The following is a 24,880-nucleotide window of genomic DNA, read 5'->3' as shown; positions in this document are numbered from 1 at the left end:
GATTTGGATTAAATAATATGGATTGATGTGGAACAATCTGGAAAGACGTGAGTTCATTATAGAAATTGTATTTGTGAACTGTTTGTAAATGACTGTTTTATGTTAAGAATGCTGGGGAAGCATTTTGACTGTCTTGAGAATGTGGTCGTGAAGACCTACCTGATAAAGTTACAATAGCTAACGGAGAGTCAACGGAGGACATCTCGCGTAGCAAGGTCGGCCGAGGTCTTGACCAGCCTCGGTTTGATTTAAATGGTGAGCTTTCGGTACGGTGGATGAGGGACCAAGGAAGCAGCCTATGAGTGAAGCGCTAGGTGACCTGCGAAGGATCCTAGAGGGTGCTGACCATACGATGCTCGGGCTCTGGTTCACCGAAGATACCCACACGTGCGTCGTGGAAGATATTGGAACAAGGAGTAAGAGTTGTCTGACCATACGATGCTCGGGCTCTGGGTCACCAAAGATACCCACACGTGCGTCGTGGAAGATATTGGAACAAGGAGTAAGAGCTGTTTTCTTAAACCGAGCATGGATCTGGTTGATTGACCTTGCTGGTCCTCAACGGATGAATCCATGGCTCTTTTATACGGATTTGTTGGTTGATCTTGTTGATCTTCAATGGAGATTCCATCTTGATTTTTATAAGTGATTATATTGCCGAGTACTATGAGCTAGGAACTATTGAAAAGGCCCCTGAGTGGACAGGTGGTGAGCGTTCTGGTTGCCAATGATGCCATAGATACTCTGATGAAGGGATGATTGGAAATAAGGATTCAACCAGAGATTTTGAGGATTGTGATCAGTGACACAATGGTTTCATTAAAGGATTGTTTTAAAGATAGTTGATGCTGAGAAAAAAGGCAATTTCATATTGGGTATGTAAGTGGTGTGACTGGTTTTATGCTTGCATGAACTTCTGGCTAGGGGGCCTGGGAACTCTTTTCCCTGGTACCCGGGACAAAACCTAAACAAATTCCTAATTGGATCCCATCACTACAGTGGTTGGGCAGTTGGCTAACCCATGGGACTGGATGGGGTTAGGCTGGACTGATAGATCCGCAAATCGAGACTCAATTTCTGTTTAGTTCGATAGATGAAATAAATTCCAAACAAAAATTGTTCTATGGAAGAGAATCAACGGCTGTGCCTCTTAATGAGGAAAAAAGCGCTGGTCTCTATGATCCAAGTACAGTCTTTTTCCTTGATCTGACTATGGGACTTACAGGTTCGGTCAGATGAGCTCAGTTAGTTAAGGCTTTTGACTACATTAGGGAAAAGTTATCCTAGTGGAATCGCCCGTGCTTTCCGGGCAAAGGAAGTTTTTTCGGGTTTGGTTTTGGAAAAATCGATGGATTAGTCTCTTGTCCGGATATCTGTGGGTGAGGCCCCGAGTGTGGGACCCTGCCCTGCGCTAGAAGTTCTACTTCCGCTGCTAGCACCCCTGAATTTATTGCGCGGTGGGAACAGGGATCTTACAGGAATGATGATAATGACTTCAGCAAATCACTATGAGATTAGTGGATTGTGCTGACAAAGTGCTATTGTTAACACTTGACCCAGTGGATCAAGTTAAGTGACAAATTAAAAATATGTATAATTGAAATTCCCATGGAGGACTGTTCAGATGGAAATTTAAGTCTAATGGACCATTATTGTGTTAAAGATATGAATGATATGTTCTGAATGAATTGTTATCTGATAATGAGTTCTATATGAATATCTTTATCCCATGATTATGTGAGGAAGAACTGACCAATCTAAAGAACCCTAGAATCAGTTGAATCTAAAATCGGATTTGAATAATAAATAAAGGGACTTAACAAGAATTTTCGTATTGATAGGAGCATGGATCGAGGTCGTCATGGTAGAAATGATAACCCCCAACTCCATGAGGAAGAGCTCGACTTGGATGTTCGTAAAGCTCTTCATAGATCATAGCTTGGACCTTTCAAGGGTGAAGGGGAAAACTTGGGTGAGGCTATGGAGAAGTGGGTTGAAGCAATGGAAGAGTACTTCGATGTCACAAGGTACAATGAGAAGAGCAAAATGGTTCTTGCAAGGTTGAAGATAGTAGAAATAGCCAGAGTGGCATGGAGAAACCACTGCAAGACAAACCGTCTGGATCGAAATACCTAGACATGGAATGATCTCAAAATTTAGCTAAAGACGAGAGTCTGTCCTCTCGGCTTTTTGGAAACAAAGATGAACGAATTCTTAGAGTTAACCCAGGGGAGCAGAACTATTGAAGTATATCACCAAGCGTTGGCTCTCCTCCTCAAATACTCGCCACCGCTGGATGAAGAACAGCTGATGGCCAGGTTCATTCAGGGACTGAACGGACCTTTGAATATCCTGGTGAAGAATGCCAAGACAGTTTCCATGGCTGAAGCAGTGCGGATGGCAAAGGATTTCACCAAGGCCTTTGATGTCAAAGTCTCGCGCCAAAGCCAGCACCATCACCTTTCAAAAGGTTTTTAATTCTAGAAGGTGATTCCAACCTTTCGACGCCTAAAAGATATCAGGGTCAAGCCCAGGATATGGGAAGTTCCAAAATGAAAGAAATGTCCTTTTCTCGAAACTCAATCTCCTTGAATTTAACTTCAAAAGTTCCACCCTTGAACAAGGGAGTGAAATACTATAACTGTCAAGGATTTGGATATCACAGTATGGATTGCCCAACTCCTTTTGGATCAAGGTTTTTGGGGTAGGGAAATCAGGGATCAAGATTCCAGACTCCAGCTCCTTCCTTCTAGAGTAATTAGGTTTCTTTCTGCCAAAATCAAGGAAATCCCAGAGGTAGACCCTCTAACCAACACGCAGTCTCAATCCAAAGTAATGCAAGACCTTCGCCTCAAAATAGGAAAAGTCAAAGAGAGATATTTCCAAATCGGTCGTCCACTTCCAAGGCAGTAACGTTGGAAGTGATTAAAGAGAAGAAGAAGAAGAAAGAGATCATACTCCACTTGCGAGATGAGGACATCTCGCGTTTTTTAAGTGGGGTAGGATGTAAGATTCCTCCCCAGCCCCTCATGATGTCTTGTTTCTCCCCCTGTAGTCAATCCCCTTTTCAGAATAATAACAGATCTTGTTTCTATCTATTTTGGCCTGGAGAGAGAAAATGTCTAGAGGGAGGTAATTCAAAATTGAGATATTTTTGGATATAAAAATCCTCCTAGTGTCTAAAATGATTTTTCCTAAAATAGAAATTCAAAAATAATTTTTCAATGTGCAATTGGAATTAATTAAAAATGGGTATAAAGGACCTTAGTCTAAGGGTCCAGATTTTTAGAAATTTTTGAATTATGCTCAAATTAAGGTTCCTATAGATCAATAAGATTAATCTGAATGTAGGGAAGAGATAAATTAAAGAATAAAAAAAAATCCCCCAAAAATGAGTAAATGCTCACATAAGATGAAGAGTTGACTAAGGACAAGGTTTATTAGTTAAAAAAGAAGAGATATTTAGAGGAAATGATGCATTTTTGACACCTCAGTGTGGGGATCTCCCCTCATGAAGGAGGTGCCTATTTCACATGTGTGGAGGAGTTTTAAACTAAAAAATAATGAGATATTTTCATCTCTCCTCTCTCCTGTTTCAACTAGATCCCAAAAAGTAAGCTAAACTATCCCAAAAATGGTCAAAAATTGACCAAACTGATCTGGAAAATTCTAGAATCAGTTTGCTTGGTTAGAGGCTCACTTTTTCCTATAAATAGAAGCCTCCTCCTTTGTAAAATGTAATAGTGTTTATGCACTGTTACTCTACTTCTACCCCAGAGCCAATTACATTGAATTCACTTGATAATTCAATTGTTTTTGACTAAATCCTCTTGAAAAGAATTGGTGGCCACTCTTGATCCAAACAAGAGTAGAACCCTCAATCCCTCAAGCCAAAGGAAATCTCACAAAACTCCATGTAAGCTAAAAATTCTACTTTTTAATTTAAATCTATGGTTTTCTGATTTCTTTGCTCTTTTTTTTTAAAGTTGATTAAAGTGAATCCTGATGTTATGCCTTGATGAAAAGGCTACCCCCTTCTCTTCCTTAAGAATTCAGCCTTTCTTTATCCTAGAATGAGTAACAAATAAATTGATTAAACTTTTCTTATTGTTTACTCACTAGAAAGTGAAAATTGACTAGATTAGAGTACTTTACTTCAAATTGGGATTAATTTTAAATTGAAAATAGAATGTTAAAAATTAAAAAATGGTCAGCCATACAAAGGAGGTTATGGCAAATTTTTCTTAAATTTTGTGGAATTTTTTTATTTATTTTTATGTTATTCTAAAAGAGTAATCCCCACCGTTTGTGCATTCTAAAAGAAATATTTTTATTTACTCCATGTACATATTCACTTATGAATATGCATGGATATCATTGATATTAAATTATTAAAAATTAATTTCTATGATATTAAATTATTAAAAATTAATTTTTTATCATAAAAGTGTTGTTTTCATTGAATTGAATTTCTACGCATAGAAGATGCATAATGAAAATTTTTATTATAAAAGTGTTATTTTCATTGAATTTAATTTCTATGCATAGAAAGATGCATAATGGAAATTTTTATTATAAAAGTGTTGTTTTCATTGAATTTAATTTCTATGCATAGAAAGATGCATAATAAAAATTTTTATTATAAAAGTGTTGTTTCCATTGAATTTAATTTCTATGCATAGAAAGATGCATAATGTAAATATTTTTATTATAAAAGTGTTGTTTTCATTAAATTTAATTTCTATGCATAGAAAGATGCATAATGGAAATTTTTATTATAAAAGTGTTGTTTTCATTGAATTTAATTTCTATGCATAGAAAGATGCATAATGGAAACTTTTATTATAAAAGTGTTGTTTTCATTGAATTTAATTTCTATGCATAGAAAGATGCATAGTGAAAATTTTTATTATAAAAGTGTTGTTTTCATTGAATTTAATTTCTATGCATAGAAAGATGCATAGTGAAAATTTTTATTATAAAAGTGTTGTTTTCATTGAATTTAATTTCTATGCATAGAAAGATGCATGATAAAAATATTTTTATTATAAAAGTGTTATTTTCATTGAATTTAATTTTTATGCATAAAAAGATGCATAAAGGATTTATTTTTATTTCAAAAGTGTTATTCTCATTAAAATTGATTTTATGCATAGAAAGATGCATAAAGGATTTATTTTCATTTCAAAAGTGTTATTCTCATTAAAATTGATTTTATGCATAGAAAGATGCATAAAGGATTTATTTTTAATTCAAAAGTGTTATTCTCATTAAAGTTGATTTTTATGTATAAATAGATGCATAAAGAATTTTTATATCAAAATTAAAATTCTCTTAAATTCTATGAAATGATGTGAATCAGATAAATGTGAATAGAGGTGATGAGATGTGAGGTAAATAGATATGATGAGATGTGTCATGTAAATGAATGATATGTGTGATGTAAATGAATGATATGGGATATGAGTGGATGTATGTGAAAGAATGGATGTGAATGTATGTAAAAGAATGTGATGTGATGTGTATGCGAAAGAATGTGATGTGATGAAAAGAGATATGATGTGACATGAATATATGTGGATGTGAAGTGATAGAGATGAATGTATGAATAGATGTGGGTAGTCGTACAGGTGAACGATTGGATGGATGTGCATGAATGAGATATGACGTGGATAGAAGTGATATGATATAATGTATGTGATGGGATGGTTATGAGAATGTATGTGGTGGGTATAAATGAACGAATGTAATGGATATGAATGAATGTGATGTGATGGGTGTAAATGGATATGATGTAAATGAATGTGTTAGACGTGAATTGATGTGATGTGATGTGAATGAATGAGATGTGATGTCATGTGAATCAAGATGTGGATGAATGAATGAGATGTGACGTCATGTGAATCGGGATGTCAATGATGAATGAGATGTGATGTAAATTCGGATAGATGTGAATGATTATAATGTGATGAGAATGGGAATACAGATGAAATAAATGGATTGATGTGGAACAATGTGGAAAGAGGAGAGTTCGCTATAGAAACTGTATTTATGACCTGTTTTTAAAACGACTGTTTTATGTCAAGAATGCTGGGGAAGCATTTTGACCATCTTGTGAATGAGGTCGTGAGACCTAATCTGATAAAGTTACAACAGTAGAGCTGACGGAGAGTCAATGTTTGACCAGCCTCAGTTCAATTAAAATGGTGAGCTTCCAATACGGTGGATGAGGGACCAAGGAACCGGCCTATGAGTGAAGCGCTAGGTCACCTTCGAAGGATCCTAGAGGGTGCTGACCATACGGTGCTCGGGCTCTGGGTCACCGAAGATACCCACACGTGCATCGTGGAAGATACTGGAACAAGGAGTAAGAGTTGTTTTCTGAATTCGGGCATGGATCTGGTTGATTGACCTTGCTGGTCCTCAATGGATGAGTCTATGGTTCTTTATGGATCTAATGGATAAGTCTATGGTTCTTTTATATGGATCTAATGATTGATCTTGTTGATCTTCAACGGAGATTCAATTTTGATATGTGAATATATTGCCGAGTACTATGAGCTAGGAACCATTGAAAAGGTCCTTAAGTGGACAGGTGGTGAGCGTTCTGGTTTTGCCAATGATGCCATAGGTACACCGATGAAGGAATGATTGGAAATTAGGATTCAACCGGAGATTTTGAAGGATTATGATCAATGACACTATGATTTCATTAAATGATTGTTTTAAAGATAGTCGAATCTGTGAAAAAGGCAATTTCATATTGGGTGTGTTAGTGGTGTCAATTCAATTAGTTAAGGCTTTTGACTACGTTAGAGAAAAATTATCCTAGAGGAATCACCAGGGAAGTTTTTTTCGAGTTCGGTTTTGGAAGAACCGATGGATTAGTCTCTTGTCCAGATATCCGTGGGTGAGGCCGCGAGTGAGGGACCCTGGCCCGTGCAAGAAGTGCTACTTTCACTGCTAGCACCCCTGAATTCATTGCATGGTGGGGACAGGGATCTCTTGGCTGGTATCAGAGCCAATTTGGCTAAAGTGGATCAATTGAGAAGCCAAAAATGTCAAAACTTTATGAAGTAATAGTAAAAAGTTAGAAATGTGTGATGAAATTTATACAAATTGATATTCACACTGAAATTCATAAATTAGTAATTGGGTCTTCAGATGGAAGCACCGTAATTATATGGAATCCGTGACTTGCTTGAGGCCTAGACATGATGGTATTTACCTTATAGTTCCAAGGACCGTGACTACCTGTATATACCGAGGGTATAACGATAGCTCTTTACTGGCAATGTATGCGAGTAAATATAAGATCTTGAAATTATAAGCAAAAATGCTATCCAGATGATGAATTCAAATGTGGTTGATATGATTTTAAAATTCTGGTTGAGAACTGATGAGTTGATTTGGATTCTAATTGAAAAATGATGATTCCTGAATTTTGATTGAAAAGCGATAAGCTGAGCAAAACCACAATGAGGATGAATGGGATGAGTCCCTGTGATGATGTTCGTAACTAGAATGATGATAATGACTTCAGCAAATCACTATGAGATTAGTGGATTGTGCTATTAGATTGGTATTGTTAACACTTGACTCAGTGGATCAAGTTAAGGGATGACAAATTAAAAATCTATATAATTGAAATTCCCATGGAGGGCTGTTCAGATAGAAATTTCGGTCTAATGGACCATTATTGTATTAAAGATATGAATGATATATTCTGAATAAATTGTTATCTAATGAGTTCTATATGAATATCTTTATCCCATGATTCTGTGAGGAACTGACTAATCTAAAGAACCCCAGAATCAGTTGAATCTAAAATCGGATTTGAATCATAAATAAAGGGACTTAACAAGATATTTTGTATTGATAGGAGCATGGATCGAGGTCGTCGTGGTAGAAGTGATAACCCCCAACTCAATGAGGAAGAGCTCAACTTGGATGTTCGTAAAGCTCTTCATAGATCATAGCCTGGACCTTTCAAGGGTGAAGGGGAAAACTTGGGTGAGGCTGTGGAGAAGTGGATCGAAGCAATAGAAGAGTACTTTGATGTCACAGGGTACAATGAGAAGAGCAAAATGGCTCTTGCAAGGCTGAAGATAGTAGAAACAGCCAGAGTGGCATGGAGAAACCACTGCAAGACAAACCGTCTGGATCGGAATACCCAGACATGGAATGATCTCAAAATTTACGTAAGGATGAGGTTCTATCCTCCCGGCTTTTTGGAAACAAAGATGAACAAATTCTGAGAGTTAACCCAGGGAAGCAGAACTATTGAAGTATATCACCAAGCGTTCGCTCTCCTCCTCAAATACTCGCCACCGCTGGATGAAGCTGATGGCCAGGTTCATTCAGGGACGGAACGGACCTTGGAATATCCTCATGAAGAATGTCAAGCCAGTTTCCATGGTTGAAGCAGTGCAGATGGCGAAGGATTTCACCAAGGCCTTTGATGTCAAAGTCCCGTCGAAGCCAGAACCATCACCTTTCAAAAGGTTTTTAATTCCAGAAGGTGATTCCAACCTTTCGACGCCTAAAAGATATTAGGGTCAAGCCCAGGATATGGGAAGTTGTAGAATGGAAGAAATGTCCTTTTCTCGAAACTCAATCTCTTGGAATTCAACTTTAGAAGTTCCACCCTTGAACAAGGGAGTGAAATGCTATAACTGTCTAGGATTTGGTCATCACAGTATGGATTACTCAACTTCTTTTGGATCAAGGTTTTCGGGGCAGGGAAATCAAGGATCAAGATTCCAGACTCCAGCTCCTTCTAGAGTAATCATGTTTCTTTATACCAAAATCAAGGAAATCCCAGAGGTAGACCCTCTAACCAACCCGCAGTCTCAAATGCAAGACCTCCGCCTCAGAATAGGGAAAGTCAAAGAGAGATATTTCCAAATCGGCTGTCCACTTCCAAGGTAGTAACACTGGAAGTGATTTAAGAAGAAGAAGAAGATGAAAGAGATCATACTCCACCTGCGAGATGAAGACATCTCGTGTTTTTTAAGTGGGGTATGATGTAAGATTCCTCCCCAGCCCCTCATGATGTCTAGTTTCTCCCCCTGTAATTAATCCCCTTTTCAGAATAATAACAGATCTTGTTTCTATCTATTTTGGCCTGGAGAGAGAAAATGTCTAGAGGGAAGTAATTCAAAATTGAGATATTTTTGGATATAAAAATCTTCCTAGTGTATAAGGGTGCAGTAAAGTGTCATTCACAATTTCGTATCAGAATTGTCATCTGAGTTGTCATCAGAATTGTCATCTGAGTTATCATCAGAAGTGTCATCAAAGTTGTCATCAAAAGTGTCATCTGAGTTATCATCAAAAGTGTCATTCAAGTTGTCATTAGAAGTGTCATCCTGAAACAGAAATTCAAAAAGAACTTTCCAATGTGCAATTGGAAATTGATTAAAAATGGGTATAAAGGACCTTAGCCTAAGGGTCCAAATTTTCAAATTTTTTTGAATTATGCTCAAATTAAGGTTCTTATGGACCAATAAAATTAATCCAAATGTAGGGAGGAGATAAATTGAATGATAAAAGAAAATCCCCCAAAAATGAGTAAATGCTCACATAAGATGAAGAGTTGACTAAGGACAAGGTTTATTAGTCAAAAAAGAAGAGATATTTAGAGGAAATGATGCATTTTTGACACCTCAGTGTGGGGATCTCCCCTCATGAAGGAGGCGCCTATTTCACATGTGTGGAGGAGTTTTGAACTAAAAAATAATGAGATATTTTCATCTCTCCTCTCTCTTGTTTCAACTAGATCCAAAAAGTAAGCTAAACTGGCCCAAAAATGGTCAAAAATTGACCAAACTGATCTGAAAAATTCTAGAAATAGTTTGCTTGGTTAGAGGCTCAATTTTTCCTATAAATAGAAGCCTCCCCCTTTGTAAGAGGGTAATAGTGTTTATGCACTGTTACTCTACTATCCTAGAGCCAATTACATTGAATTCACTTGATAATTCAATTGTTTTTTACTAAATCCTCTCCAAAAGAATTGGTGGCCACTCAATTCCTCAAGATAAAGGAAAGCTCACAAAACTCCATGTAAGCTAAAAATTCTACTTTTTAATTCAAATCTATGGGCTTTTGATTTCTTTGCTTTTTTTTTAGTTGATTAAAGTGAATCCTGATGTTATGCCTTGATGAAAAGGCTACCCCCTTCTCTTCCTTAAGAATTCAGTCTTTCTTTATCCTAAAATGAGTAAGAAATAAATTGATTAAACTTTTCTTATTGTTTACTCACTAAAAAGTGAAAATTGACTAGATTAGAGTACTTTACTTCAAATTGACTAGATTAGAGTACTTTACTTCAAATTGGGATTAATTTTAAATTAAAAATAGAATGTTAAAAATTGAAAAATGGTCAGCCATACAAAGGAGGTTATGGCAAAATGTTCTTGAATTTTGTGGAAAATAAAGTTTATTTTTATGTTATTCTAAAAGAGTAATGCCCACCATTTGTGCATTCTAAAAGAAATGTTTTTATTTATTCCATGTACATATTCACTTATGAATATACATGGATATCATTGATATTAAATTATTAAAATTAATTTCTATGCATAGAAAGATGCATAATGAAAATTTTTATTATAAAAGTGTTGTTTTCATTGAATTTAATTTCTATGCATATAAAGATGCATAATGGAAATTTTTATTATAAAAGTGTTGTTTTCATTGAATTTAATTTCTATGCATAGAAAGATGCATAATGGAAATATTTTTATTATAAAAGTATTGTTTTCATTGAATTTAATTTCTATGCATAGAAAGATGCATAATGGAAATTTTTATTATAAAAGTGTAGTTTTCATTGAGTTTAATTTCTATGCATAGAAAGATGCATGATGGAAATTTTTATTATAAAAGTGTTGTTTTCATTGAATTTAATTTCTATGCATAGAAAGATGCATGATGGAAATTTTTATTATAAAAGTGTTGTTTTCATTGAATTTAATTTCTATGCATAGAAAGATGCATGATGGAAATTTTTATTATAAAAGTGTTGTTTTCATTGAATTTAATTTCTATGCATAGAAAGATGCATGATGGAAATATTTTTATTATAAAAGTGTTATTTTCATTGAATTTAATTTTTATGCATAAAAAGATGCATAAAGGTTTTATTTTTATTTCAAAAGTGTTAATCTCATTAAAATTGATTTTATGCATAAAAAGATGCAGAAAGGTTTTATTTTTATTTCAAAAGTGTTAATCTCATTAAAATTGATTTTATGCATAGAAAGATGCATAAAGGATTTATTTTTATTTCAAAAGTGTTATTCTCATTAAAATTGGTTTTATGCATAGAAAGATGCATAAAGGATTTATTTTTAATTCAAAAGTGTTATTCTCATTAAAGTTGATTTTTATGTATAAATAGATGCATAAAGAATTTTTATATCAAAATTAGAATTCTCTTAAATTCTATGTTTAAATTCTCTGAAATGATATGAATCAGATAAATGTGAATAGAGGTGATGAGATGTGAGGTAAATAGATGTGAATAGAGGTGATGAGATGTGAGGTAAATAGATGTGTGATGTAAATGAATGATATGAGTGGATGTATGTGAAAGAATGGATGTGAATGTATGTAAAAGAATGTGCTGTGGATGTGTATGCGAAAGAATGTGATGTGATGAAAAGAGATGTGATGTGACATGAATATATGTGGATGTGAAGTGATAGAGATGAATGTATGAATAGATGTGGGTAGTCGTATAGGTGAACGATTGGATGGATGTGTATGAATGAGATATGATGTGGATAGAAGTGATGTGATATAATGTGGATAGAATAAATGTGATGGGATGGTTATGAGAATGTATGTGGTGGGTATAAATGAACGAATGTAATGGATATGAATGAATGTGATGTGATGGGTGTAAATGGATGTGATGTAAATGAATGTGATGGACGTGAATTGATGTGATCTGATGTGAATCGGGATGTGAATGAATGAGATGTGATGTCATGTAAATTAGGATGTGAATGAATGAGATGTGATGTCATGTCATGTGAATCGGGATGTGAATGAATGAGATGTGATGTAAATTGGGATAGATGTGATATGTGATGTGAATGATTATGATGTGATGAGAATGGGAATACAGATGAAATAAATGAGGATTGATGTGAAACAATGTGGAAAGATGAGAGTTCGCTATAGAAACTGTATTTATGACCTGTTTTTAAAACGACTGTTATATGTCAAGAATGGTGGGAAGCATTTTGACCATCTTGTGAATGAGGTCGTGGAGACCTAATCTGATAAAGTTGCAACAGCTGACGGAGAGTCAATGGAGGATGTCTCGCGTGTAGCAAGGTCGGCTGAGTTCTTGACCAGCCTTGGTTCGATTAAAATGGTGAGCTTCCCCGGTACGGTGGATGAGGGACCAAGGAAGCGGCCTATGAGTGAAGTGCTAGGTCACCTACGAAGGATCCTAGAGGGTGCTGACCATACGGTGCTCGGGCTCTGGGTCACCAAAGATACCCACACGTGCGTTGTGGAAGATATTGGAACAAGGAGTAAGAGTTGTTTTCTAAATTCGGGCATGGATCTAGTTGATTAACCTTGCTGGTCCTCAACGGATGAGTCCATGGTTCTTTTATATGGATCTGTTGGTTGATCTTGCTGATCTTCAACGGAGATTCAATTTTGATATGTGAATATATTGCCGAGTACTATGAGCTAGGAACCATCGATTAAGTGGACAGGTGGTGAGCGTTCTGGTTTTGCCAATGATGCCATAGGTACACCGATAAAGGAATGATTGGAAATTAGGATTCAACCGGAGATTTTGGAGGATTATGATCAATGACACTATGATTTCATTAAATGATTGTTTTAAAGACAGCCGAATCTGTGAAAATGCAATTTTATATTGGGTGTGTTAGTGGTGTGACTAGTTTTAAGTTTGCATGAATATCTGGCTAGGGGGCCTGGGAACTCTTTTCCCTGGTACTACCCGGGACAAAACCTAACCAAATTCCTAATTGGATCCCATCACTAGAGTGGTCGGCTAACCCATGGGACTGGATGGGGTTAGGCTGGACTGATGGATCCCTAAATTGAGAGTCAATTCTATTATGGTACGATAGATGAAATAAATCCCGGACAAAAATTGTTTTATGGAAAAGAATCAACAGTTGTGCCTCTCAATGAGAAAAAAAGCGTTGGTCTCCATGATCCAAGTGCAATCTTTTCCTTGATCTGACTATGGGACTTATGGGTTTGGTTAGATCAATTCAGTTAGTTAAGGCTTTTGACTACGTTAGAGAAAAATTATCCTGGAGGAATCGCCCGTGCATTCCGGGAAAGGGAAGTTTTTTTCGGGTTTGGAAGAACCGATGGATTAGTCTCTTGTTCGGATATCCGTGGGTGAGTCCTTGAGTGAGGGACCCTGGCCGGCGTAAGAAGTGCTACTTCCACTGCTAGCACCCCTGAATTTGTTGCGCGGTGGGGACAGGGATCTCTCAGCTGGTATTAGAGCCAATTTGGCTAAAGTGGATCAACTGAGAAGCCAAAAAATGTCAAAACTTTATGAAGTAACAGCAAAAAGTTGGAAATGTGTGATGAAATTCATACAAATTGATATTTAGACTGAAATTCATAAATTGGTAATTGGAATCCCTGACTTGCTTGAGGCCTAGACATGATGGTATTTACCTTATAGTTCTAAGGACCGTGACTACCCGTATATACCGATGTACCGAGGGTATAACTGCAGCTCTTTACTCGCAGTATATACAAGTAAATCTAAGATCTTGAAATTATAAGCAAAAATGCTATCCAGATGATTAATTCAAATGTGGTTGATATGATTTTAAAATTCTGGTTGAGAAATGATGAGATTATTTGGATTCTAATTGAAAAATGATAATTCCTGAGAATTTTGGTTGTAAAGATAGGTACACCGATGAAGGAATGATTGGAAATTAGGAATCAACCGGAGATTTTGGAGGATTATGACAGTGACACTATGATTTCATTAAATGATTGTTTTAAAGACAGCCGAATCTGTGAAAGAGGCAATTTCATATTGGGTGTGTTAGTGGTGTGACTAGTTTTAAGTTTGCATTAATATTCGGCTAGGGGGCCTCGGAACTCTTTTCCCTGGTACCCAAGACAAAACCTTACCAAATTCCTAATTGGATCCCATCACTACAGTGGTCGGGCGGTTGGCTAACCCATAAGACTGGATGAGCTGGACTGATGGATCCCTAAATTGAGACCCAATTCTGTTATGGTACGATAGATGAAATAAATCTCGGACAAAAATTGTTTTATGGAAAAGAATCAACGCGGCTGTGCCTCTCAATGAGGAAGAAAGCATTGGTCTCTATGATCCAAGTGCAATCTTTTCCTTGATCTGACTACTATGGGACTTACGAGTTTAGTAAGATCAATTCAGTTAGTTAAGGCTTTTGACTATGTTAGAGAAAAATTATCCTGGAGGAATCGCCTGTGCTTTCTACGCGAGGGAAGTTTTTTCCGGGTTCGATTTTGGAAGAATCGAGATGGATTAGTCTCTTGTCCAGATATCCGTGGGCGAGGCCCCGAGTGACAGACCCTGGCTTGCACAAGAAGTGCTACTTTCGCTGCTAGCACCCCTGAATTCGTTGCGCGGTGGGGATAGGGATCTCTTAGCTACTATCAGAGCCAATTTGGCTAAAGTGGATCAATTGAGAAGCCAAAAATGTCAAAAATTTATGAAGTAATAGTAAAAAGTTGGAAATGTGTGATGAAATTCATACAAATTGATATTCAGATTGAAATTCATAAATTAGTAATTGGGTCTTCAGATGGAAGTACCGCAATAATATGGAATCCCTGACTTGCTTTAGGCCTAGACATGATGGTATTTACCTTATAGGTCCAAGGACCGTGACTACCTGTATATACCGAGGGTATAACTGCAGCTCTTTACTGGCAGTATATACGAGTAAATCTAAGATCTTGAAATTATAAGCAAAAATGCTATCCAAATGATGAATTCAAATGTGAATGATATGATTTTAAAATTTTGGTTGAGAACTGATGAGTTGATTTGGATTCTAATTGAAAAATGATGATTCCTGAGTTTTGATTGAAAAGCGATAAGCTGAGCAAAACCACAATGAGGATGAATGGGATGAGTCCCTGTGATGATGTTCGTAATTGGAATGACGATAATGACTTCAGCAAATCACTATGAGATTAGTGGATTGTGCTAACAAAGTGCTATTGTTAACACTTGACCCAGTGGATCAAATTAAGAGATGACAAATTTAAAATCTGTATAATTGAAATTCCCATGGAGGACTGTTCAGATGGAAATTTCGGTCTAATGGACCATTATTGTGTTAAAGATATGAATGATATGTTTTGAATGAATTATTATCTGATAATGAGTTCTATATGAATATCTTTATCCCATGATTGTCTGAGGAACTGACCAATCTAAAGAACCCCAGAATCAGTTGAATCTAAAATCGGATTTGAATCATAAATAAAAGGACTTAACAAGAATTTTTGTATTGATAGGAGCATGGATCGAGGTTGTTGTGGTAGAAATGATAACCCCCAACTCGATGAGGAAGAGCTCGAATTGGATGTTCGTAACTCTTCATAGATCACAGCTTGGATCTTTCAAGGGTGAAGGGAAAAACTTGGGTGAGGCTGTGGAGAAGTGGATTGAAGCAATGGAAGAGTACTTCGATGTCAGAGGGTACAATGAGAAGAGCAAAATGTCTCTTGCAAGGCTGAAGATAGTAGAGACAGCCAGAGTGGCATGGAGAAACCACTGCGAGACAAACCGTCTGGATCGGAATACCCAGACATGGAATGATCTCAAAATTTACTTAAGGATGAGGTTCTGTCCTCCTGGCTTTTTGGAAACAAAGATGAATGAATTCTTAGACATAACCCAAGGGAGTAGAACTATTGAAGTATATTACCAAGCGTTCGCTCTCCTCCTCAAATACTCGCCACCGCTGGATAAGAACAGCTGATGGCCAGGTTCATTCAGGGATTGAATGGACCTTTGAATATCCTGGTGAAGAATGCCAAGCCAGTTTCCATGGTTGAGGCAGTGTGGATGGCAAAGGATTTCACCAAGGCGGCCTTTGATGTCAAAGTCCCGCGCTGAAGTTAGCACCATCACCTTTCAAAAGGTTTTTAATTCTTCTCGAAACTCAATCTCCTGGAATTTAACTTCAGAAGTTCCACCCTTGAACAAGGGAGTGAAATGCTATAACTGTCAAGGATTTGGACATCACTGTATGGATTGTCCAACTCCTTTTGGATCAAGGTTTTTGGGGCAAGAAAATCAGGGATCAAGATTCCAGACTCCAGCTCCTTTCTTTTAGAGTAATTAGGTTTCTTTCCACCAAAATCAAGGAAATCCCAGAGGTAGACCCTCTAACTACCACGCAGTCTCAATCCAAAGTAATGCAAGACCTCCGCCTCAGAATAGGGGAAGTCAAAGAGAGATATTTCCAAATCGGCCGTCCACTTCCAAGGCAGTAACACTGTAAGTGATTGAAGAAGAAGAAGAAGATGATGAAAGAGATCATACTCCACCTGCGAGATGAGGACATCTCGGGTTTTTTATGTGGGGTAGGATGTAAGATTCCTCCCCATCCCCTCATGATGTCTAGTTTCTCCCCCTATAATCAATCCCCTTTTCAGAATAATAACAGATCTTGTTTCTATCTATTTTGGCTTGGAGAGAGAAAATGTCTAGAGGGAGGTAATTCAAAATTGAGATATTTTTTAATGTAAAAATCCTCCTAGTGTCTAAAATGATTTTCCTTGAAACACCATATTAGGGAATATGGGAATTTCCCACAAGTTTGGGACACATGGTCAAAAGTTTGGATTAACCATAACTTGAACACCACTAATCCAAAATGAGCGCTTTATAGCTCTTTAGATTCCATTTTTCAAGCACTTTCCAACGATAGGTCATATGATAGGGTTTTGAGAAACTTACAAACATGTTATCCATGTCCTCTTTTTTAAGTATTCAAAAATGGGAATTGAAAAATTTCCAAATTCACTAATGTGGTGTTTTGAAACAAAAATTAAAAAAGAATTTTCCAATGTGCAATTGGAATTAATTAAAAATGGGTATAAAGGACCTTAGCCTAAGGGTCCAAATTTTTAGAAATTTTTGAATTATGCTCAAATTAAGGTTCCTATGGGCCAATAAAATTAATCCAAATGTAGGGAGGAGATAAATTGAAGAATAAAAGAAAATCTCCCAAAAATGAGTAAATGCTCATATAAGATGAAGAGTTGACTCTAAGGACAAGGTTTATTAGTTAAAAAAGAAGAGATATTTAGAGGAAATGATGCATTTTTGACACCTCAGTGTGGGGATCTCCCCTCATGAAGGAGGTGCCTATTTCACATGTGTGGAGGAATTTTAAACTAAAAAATAATGAGATATTTTCATCTCTCCTCTCTCCTGTTTCAACTAGATCCAAAAAGTAAGCTAAACTGACCTAAAAATGGTCAAAAATTGACCAAACTGATCTGAAAAATTCTAGAAACAGTTTGCTTGGTTAGAGGCTTAGTTTTTCATATAAATAGAAGCCTCCCCCTTTGTAAAAGATAGTGTTTATGCACTGTTACTCTACTCCTACCGAGAGCCAATTACATTGAATTCACTTGATAATTCAATTGTTTTGACTAAATCCTCTCCAAAAGAATTGGTGGCCACTCTTGATCAAAACAAGAGTAGTACCCTCAATCCCTCAAGCCTAAGGAAAGCTCACAAAACTCCATGTAAGCTAAAAATTCTACTTTTTAATTCAAATCTATGGTTTTCTATATTCTTTGCTTTTTTTAAGTTGATTAAAGTGAATCCTGATGTTATGCCTTGATGAAAAGGCTACCCCCTTGTCTTCCTTAAGAATTCAGCCTTTCTTTATCCTAGAATGAGTAACAAATAAATTGATTAAACTTTTCTTAATGTTTACTCACTAGAAAGTGAAAATTGACTAGATTAGAGTACTTTACTTCAAATTGGGATTAATTTTAAATTGAAAATAGAGTGTTAAAAATTGAAAAATGGTCAGCCATACAAAGGAGGTTATGGTAAAATTTTCTTGAATTTTATGAAAAATAAAGTTTATTTTTATGTTATTCTAAAAGAGTAATCCCCATTGTTTGTGCATTCTAAAAGAAATATTTTTATTTACTCCATGTACATTCACTTATGAATATGCATGGATATCATTGATATTAAATTATTAAAATTAATTTCTATGCATAGAAAGATGCATAATGGAAATTTTTATCATAAAAGTATTTTTTTCATTAAATTTAATTTCTATGCATAGAAGATGCATAATGGAAATTTTTATTGTAAAAGTGTTGTTTTCATTGAATTTAATTTCTATGCATAGAAAAAGTGTTGTTTTCATTGAATTTAATTTCTATGCATAGAAAAATGCATAATGGAAATATTTTCATTATAAAAGTGTTGTTTTCATTGAATTTAATTTCTATGCATAGAAAGATGCATAATGGAAATTTTTATTATAAAAGTGTTGTTTTCATTGAATTTAATTTCTATGCATAAAAAGATGCATAACGGAAATTTTTATTATAAAAGTGTTGTTTCCATTGAATTTAATTTCTATGCATAGAAAGATGCACAATGGAAATATTTTTATTATAAAAGTGTTGTTTTCATTGAATTTAATTTCTATGCATAGAAAGATGCATAATGGAAATTTTTATTATAAAAGTGTTGTTTTCATTGAATTTAATTTATATGCATAGAAAGATACATAATGGAAATTTTTATTATAAAAGTGTTGTTTTCATTGAATTTGATTTCTATGCATAGAAAGATGCATAATGGAAATTTTTATTATAAAAGTGTTATTTTCATTGAATTTAATTTCTATGCATAGAAAGATGCATGATGGAAATATTTTTATTATAAAAGTGTTATTTTCATTGAATTTAATTTTTATGCATAAAAAGATGCATAAAGGATTTATTTTTATTTTAAAAGTGTTATTCTCATTAAAATTGATTTTATGCATAGAAAGATGCATAATGGATTTTTTTTATTTCAAAATTGTTATTCTCATTAAAATTGATTTTATGCATAAAAAGATACATAAAGGATTTATTTTTAATTCAAAAGTGTTATTCTCATTAAAGTTGATTTTTATGTATAAATAGATGCATAAAGAATTTTTATATCAAAATTAAAATTATTTTAAATTCTATGAAATGATGTGAATCAGATAAATGTGAATAGAGGTGATGAGATGTGATGAGATGTGTGATGTAAATGAATGATATGGGATATGAGTGGATGTATGTGAAAGAATGGATGTGAATATATGTAAAAGAATGTGATGTGGATGTGTATGCAAAAGAATGTGATGTAATGTGACATGAATATATGTGGATGTGGAAGTGATAGAGATGAATGTATGAATAGATGTGGGTAGTCGTACAGGTGAACGATTGGATGGATGTGTATGAATGAGATATGATGTAGATAGAAGTGATGTGATATAATGTGGATAGAATGTATGTGATGGGATGGTTATGAGAATGTACGTGGTGGGTATAAATGAACGAATGTAATGGATATGAATGAATGTGATGTGATGGGTATAAATGGATGTGATGTAAATGACTGTGATGTGATGTGAATCGGGATGTGAATGAATGAGATGTGATGTCATGTGAATCAAGATGTGACATCATGTGAATCGGGATGTGAATGAATGAGATGTGATGTAAATTGGGATAGATGTGATATGTGATGTGAATGATTATGATGTGATGAGAATGGGAATACAGATGAAATAAATGAGGATTGATGTGAAACAATGTGGAAAGACGAGAGTTTGCTATAGAAACTGTATTTATGACCTGTTTTTAAAATGAGTGTTTTATGTCAAGAATGCTGGGGAAGCATTTTGACCGTCTTGTGAATGAGATCGTGGAGACCTAATCTGATAAAGTTGCAATAGCTGTGAGTGACGGAGAGTCAATGGAGGACGTCTCGCGTAGCAAGGTCGGCCGAGGTCTTGACCAGCCTCAGTGCGATTTAAATACTGAGCTTCCGGTGGATGAGGGACCAAGGAAGCGGCCTATGAGTGAAGCGCTAGGTCACCTACAAAGGATCCTAGAGGGTGCTGACTATACAGTGCTCGGGCTCTGGGTTGCCGAAGATACCCACACGTGCATCGTGGAAGATATTGGAACAAGGAGTAAGAGTTGTTTTCTCGATTCGGGCATGGATCTGGTTAATTGACCTTGCTAGTCCTCAACGGATGAGTCCATGGTTCTTTTATATGGATCTGTTGGTTGATCTTACTGATCTTCAACGGAGATTCAATTTTGATATGTGAATATATTGCCGAGTACTATGAGCTAGGAACCATCGAAAAGGTCCCTGAGTGGACAGATGGTGAGCGTTCTGGTTTTGCCAATGATGCCATAGGTACACCGATGAAGGAATGATTGGAAATTAGGATTCAACCGGAGATGAGGGACCAAGGAAGCGGCCTATGAGTGAAGCGCTAGGTCACCTGCGAAGGATCCTAGAGGGTGCTGACCATACAGTGCTCGGGCTCTGGGTCACCGAAGATACCCACACGTGCATCATGGATGATATTGGAACAAGGAGTAAGAGTTGTTTTCTGAATTCGGGCATGGATCTGGTTGATTGACCTTGCTGGTCCTCAACGGATGAGTCCATGGTTCTTTTATATGGATCTATTAGTTAATCTTGCTGATCTTCAACGGAGATTCAATTTTGATATGTGAATATATTGCTGAGTACTAAGGAACCATCGAACAGACCCCTGATGAGTGGACAAGTGGTGAGCGTTCTGGTTGCCAATGATGCCATAGGTACACTGATGAAGTGTAACATACCCATCTCCACTAATAAAGAAATGTCCATGTAATATATAAATTTATGAGTTTTTATGGTATAAAAATCAATGATTTTATTATTTGAGTCATTTCTACTTAGAATCTTCAAATTTTGAGCCCAAATTTAGAATCTGCGTGCGATTTTACCCTAATATAGGATTTTACAGCATCCAAAACGGACACCTAGTTAAAAAGCGATGACCTTTAAACCTTAATAAATGTACGACCGGGCGCCCGATTGACGAACGGTCTGAACCCCAACGACTAGGAGAACCTCTCGGACAAAAAAAAAAAATTCGCCCCCCCGGGCGGTCCGGCATGCAAATCGAGGCGGGAGTCCCAAATTTGGGGACCCCGTCCCAAAATTTGGGCCGTACACACTTACTAGGATGCCCGTACGATGGTCGCACAAGAACCAAAGGACGGTCGCCCACTGTGTGGTCCACACGTACCCCTACGTGGACCCCCATGCTGCCCCAGACCAGATAAGGTACATGTGTACCACTCCTTTCCCTGACAACTGACACCGTACCTTTCCCCTAGACCCATGCTGCCCCAGACCAGATAAGGTACATGTGTACCACTCCTTTCCCTGACAACTGACACCGTACCTTTCCCCTAGTCCCATGCAGGCCACTGATCCATAGCCTTTGCTGGTACACCGTCCTTTCGTCCTTGCACAGCGCCCGTACCTATACGCCACAGCTATATAAACCCCCAGGGTGCTCCACAGGCAACACACAATTCTGCGCAGCGTATGCCATGTTGTGCCGCCGTCTGTCCCACCGTCCGTCCCTGTGTAGTGTACTTGCTGCAATACAGCCACCCCTCCCACACCCCCTCATTTGCCTCTTTTCAGATAAGCCAATTTTCCTCCATCCCCCGCTAGGAGGCAGTGTCCTTAACTCTTCTCTCTCTCTCTCTCCTCCCCCCCCCAGCGTGTGTATAGACTTATATCAGCCCTCAGCCCTTCTCCCCCTTTAGCAAAACGTTTTTGTCTTAAGAACATCTCACAATCCCCCCCCATTTGCATGGACTTTAATAAGAGGTTTTTGCCTTAAGAAAGGGTTCATGCGCTATAGTCTTTTGCTCATATGGTGAGCAAACGATATCAGAATTGAGATCCGATTGAAGCGTTTCGACCGTAGCAGCGAGCCCTACAAGTCGACGTCCAAGATGGCCCCATCCCAAAAATGTCAGAACGTTTCCTCGAGAGGAGCGTGCAACAACGAGATCAGGGAAGATGCTCCCGATGCGGCCGATGCGGCTCCAACCCTCCCTTTTCAAGCTCCTCAAAGAAATGGTGGCCAGGTTAGCTTGGTTATATTTTAAAGAAGAGTTTTTTTTTCTATATTAGTGCTAATAAATGTATATCTTTTCCTTTTAAAAATATATTAGTGCTAATAAATGTGTATCTTTTCCTTTTAAAAATAATGACATAAAATTGTATGAAGTTACGAATTGTGTGATGCTGTATTCAATAAATTGCATTGAAATTGTTATCTTTAAAGAGTGCAAGTTTTTCTTGGCTTCAACGCTAACTCCGTTCCGTACTTGTGAAGCCGGGCGGTGTCATTAGCAAAGCCCGGGAATGGCCCAAGGTATCCCTCATACCATTGGGAGAATAAGGTTCGCCGATTGAGGCGAGAGGTTATGATGCTGCCTAGTTCTGAGGGCCCAGGCTAGTGCGGTAAATAAGCCCACCCTAGTGTACAGACATCCCTCTGAGGGGCGGGAGGATCAAGCGATGGAGCCTGAGAGGGCAACAAGCCAGCTTGAGTCCTTGCCAGCACAGCCGACGATGAGGTGTATGGTCCCGTAGGGTTTTGCCCAGCATGTAGAGGCTAGAAGGCCGAATTCTAGATCATCGGTAGAATAAAGGAAAAGAATAAGAGAGCCGATTTGGCTTGTATGGAATTGATTCATGTATAAACTTTATATATATATATATATCTTATCTTTGGTATGATTGTATTGTGTAAAAAGGTTGTTTTAACAAACCTTGTGATTGAAAAGGACCTTAATTAAGGAACATGTTTATTTATGTCAAATAGTGTGGTAGGATTAATTAGAAAACAAATTGACGCGTGAGTAGGGTGGAAAGTGGGAGGATGGAATGCCCCGATGGCACCATCCTATGGACGGGTGGACCCGATTAGTCGGGTAGCTTTCCAACAGATTAAGTGAAAGCCCTACGCTAGATAATTAGGTTCTTGGGCAACTCTATTCTAGAAGACTAGGTCAGCGGCTGTGCCTTGTATGGATGAGGAAAAAAGCGTTGCCTCTAGAAATCAAATCTAGTAGTTGCCCAATTTATGATAAATTACCCTATGGGTGATTTGACTTTTAGAAGATCACGCTTCCCCTGCGGGATAGAACTAGGTCTTACCTACGATGAATCATATCCTTGAATCTCTACATGGTCAAGGTGTCAATAAATAGGAAATTTTCTCCAAGTTAAGACTTAGTGGACTATCTTAAGTATTTCTCCTTTTTTAGAAGGAGGAACCTTACAATTGGTATCAGAGCCGATCTTAGCTCCTAGGAATTGCCATTTAAGGACTGTTTTGCAATGAATGTTTTACCTAACATAATGCTAATTAATAAAAACATCCTACTAAAACAAACAAGTTGAATTGATGTTTGAATTATTGTAGGAAGAGGAAGATGCTTAGAGGATGGGGTAGAGATTTCTGGAGTCATGGGCCGAGATATTTCTTCATCCGAGCAGATCGAATTGGGAACCTTACCACCGACCTAAAGCGGATTCATTGGATTGAAAAGTTAAAGATGATCCGTTTATTTTGGTTCGTCGATACCCCCAGGGCCGACACCTCTGTGACTATAGATGGGATTCGCATACCTCAGGATCGCTTGGTGTATGACCAAGTGATACGGATCTTAAAATAGAGTAGCTGTGTTGGGATCTACCCCAATCCAGAGTCTACCACCCTTACCATCAGTTTTTAGAGTAAACTATAGCGGAACCCCCATATTTCACCTATGTGGACCGCTCTAGCCTTATGTCATAGTCAAGCTTAGGAATTTCCCTTGATGACAAATAAGACTAATTATATTAGTCTCAGATCTTTGTAATAAAACTTGTCCTTGTAAATATTTGGAAATAAAATGATTTCAATGTTTTACTCTCCAAAAATAAGCGTTGTGCAAATATGAATCTTGTCATCTTAAAATTGTTTTTACAATGATGGCCAGGACGATCACCCTCCACTTTCCAATGCGCTTTACACAAATACCCAGGAGAAGAAGCTCCTACTCAAGCAAATGCAACCTCCCTCCTTTAAAGGAGAAGGTTCAAAGGTTGAGAAGGATGCTGAAGTCTGGATTGAGGCGATGGACGATTATTTCTCTGCTGCCGCGTGTACTGGAGTAGCAAATCAGTCTATGCTTGCACGGTTTCGCCTCATCGGAGATGCAAATCAGTCTATGCTTGCACGGTTTCGCCTCATCGGAGATGCTAAACTCTGGTGGAAACAATGGTGCCGTGACAAGGAAGTCATCGAGCATTCTCAAACGTGGGAAGACATCAAGCAGGCAGTGAAGGAAAGATATCTTCCCCCATCTCATGAATCCATAAAGATGAATGAGTTTTTTTAGTCTTAGGCAGTGCAGCTTAACTCTTGAGGACTACTATTCCAAATTTATCACTCTTCGGAAGTATGCCCCAGCTATGACTACTTCCCATCAAGTGGCTTGTTTCTGCCAAGGGTTAAATGAACCCTTAGACTCCCGCCTTGAAGCAATGAGGCCAAGCACATTACAGGATGCTCTCATACGAGTAAACCCCCTTGTGAAAGAAATGAAGACTAACAAACCTAAGCATCAAAAGAGATCTTACCCTGAGGCAAATCCTAAAGATCAACCCTACAAGAAACCCCAACAGAATTTCCCCTACTACAACAGAGGGCAACAAGGCAACTCTTTTGTCCCCCAC

This window comes from Cibotium barometz, chromosome 44 (assembly GCF_041138505.1).
Source record: "Cibotium barometz isolate CiBa-2024 chromosome 44, ASM4113850v1, whole genome shotgun sequence".
Taxonomy (NCBI): Eukaryota; Viridiplantae; Streptophyta; class Polypodiopsida; order Cyatheales; family Cibotiaceae; genus Cibotium; species Cibotium barometz.
The sequence above is the reverse complement of the archived record's forward strand: the minus strand, read 5'-3'. Positions refer to the sequence as shown.